Source organism: Physeter macrocephalus, chromosome 1 (assembly GCF_002837175.3).
Source record: "Physeter macrocephalus isolate SW-GA chromosome 1, ASM283717v5, whole genome shotgun sequence".
Classification (NCBI taxonomy): Eukaryota; Metazoa; Chordata; class Mammalia; order Artiodactyla; family Physeteridae; genus Physeter; species Physeter macrocephalus.
In genome coordinates, this window is record NC_041214.2 from 105,239,323 (window position 1) to 105,241,237 (window position 1,915).

A 1,915-nucleotide genomic window follows, 5' to 3' on the forward strand; every position below is an offset into this window, starting at 1 on the left:
TCTCTGCTAATGGATGGGGCTGTAGTCCTGTCTTGCTATTTGTTGGGCATAGGGTGTCCAGCACTGTAGGTTGCTGGTCGTTGAGTGAAGCTGGGTCTTGTTGTTGAGATGGAGATCTGTGGGAGATTTTCACCGTTTGATATTACGTGGAGCTGGGAGGTCTCTTGTGGACCAGTGTCCGGAAGTTGGTTCTCCCACCTCAGAGACACAGCTCTGATTCCTGGCAGGGGCACCAAGAGCCTTTAATCCACACAGCTCAGAATAAAGGGGAGAAAAAATAGAAAGGAAAGAAAGGAAGGAAGGAAGGAAGAATGGAAGGAAGGAAGCAAGGAAGGGAGGAAGAAAGGAAAGAAGGAAGGAAGGGAGGGAGGAAGGGAGGTAGAAAGGGAGGAAGGGAGGAAGAAAGGGAGGAAGAAAGGAAGGAAGGAAGACAGGAAGAAAGGAAGCAAGAAAGGGCAGAAAGGAAGAAAGGAAGAAAGAAAGAAGATAAAATAAAGTAGGATAAAATAAAGTTATTAAATTAAAAAATAATTATTTAGAAGAAAAATTTTATAAAAAAACAATAAAAAAAACCAAAAATAAAACGGTTCTGTCAGAACCCTAGGACAAATGGTGAAAGCAAAGCTATACAGACAAAATCTCACACAGCAGCACACACATACACACTCACAAAAAGAGAAAAAGGTGAAAATAGTAATATATCTTGCTCCCAAAGTCCACCTCCTCAACTTGGGATGATTTGCTGTCTATTCAGGTATTCCACAGACGCAGGGCACTTCAAGCTGATTGTGGAGCTTTAATCCGCTGCTTCTGAGGCTGCTGGGAGAGATCTCCCCCTCTCCTCTTTGTTCACACAGCTCCTGGTGTTCAGCTTTGGACTTGGCCCCGCCTCTGCGCGTAGGTCGTCCGAGGGCTTCTGCTCTTCGCTCAGATAGGACAGGGTTAAAGGAGCAGCTGATTCGGGGGCTCTGGCTCACTCAGGCCAGGGGGAGGGAGGGGCACAGATGCGGGGCAAGCCCACAGCAGCAGAGGCCGGCATGACGCTGCACCAGCCCGAGGCGCGCCGCGTGTTCCCCCGGGGAAGCTGTCCTTGGATCCTGGGACCCCGGCTGTGGCGGGCTGCACAGGCTCCCGGGAGGGGAGGTGTGGAGAGTGACCTGTGCTCGCACTCAGGCTTCTTGGAGGTGGCAGCAGCAGCCCTAGTGTCCCACGCCCGTCTCTGGTGTCCGCGCCAACAGCCGCGGCTCGTGCCCGTTTCTGGAGCTCCTTTATGCAGCGTGCTTAATCCCCTCTCCTCTCGCACCAGGAAACAAAGAGGCAAGAAAAAGTCTCCTGTCTCTTCGGCAGCTCCGCACCTGTCTCTGGAGCTCCTTTAAGCGGTGCGCTTAATCCCCTTTCCTCGCGCCCCAGGAAGCAAAGAGGGAAGAAGAGGTCTCTTGCCTCTTTGGCAGCTCCAGTCTTGTCCCAGACTCCCTCCCGGCTAGCTGTGGTGCACTAACCCCTTCAGTCTGTTTTATATTTTTGATGTCACAATTTACATCTTTTTATCTTGTATATTCATTAGCAAGTTTTTTTAGTATAGTTTTTACCATTTTTGTCTCTTAATCCTACATAATAGATTTATAAGTGTTTATCTACCACCATTACAATATTAGATTATTCTGAATTTAACCTATATTTATCTTTATCAGTGAGATTTATACTTTACTGTTACACATGAGTGCCCTTCTGTTTCAGCTTAAAGTCCCTTAAACATTTCTTGTACGGCCAGTATAGTGGTGCTGAACTTCAGCTTTTGCTTATCTGGAAAACTGTTTATCTGTCCTTCAATTCTGAAGGACAACTTTGCTGTTAGAGAATTCTTAATTGGCAGGTTTTTTTCTTTCAGCACTTTGAATATATTGTGCCACTTTCT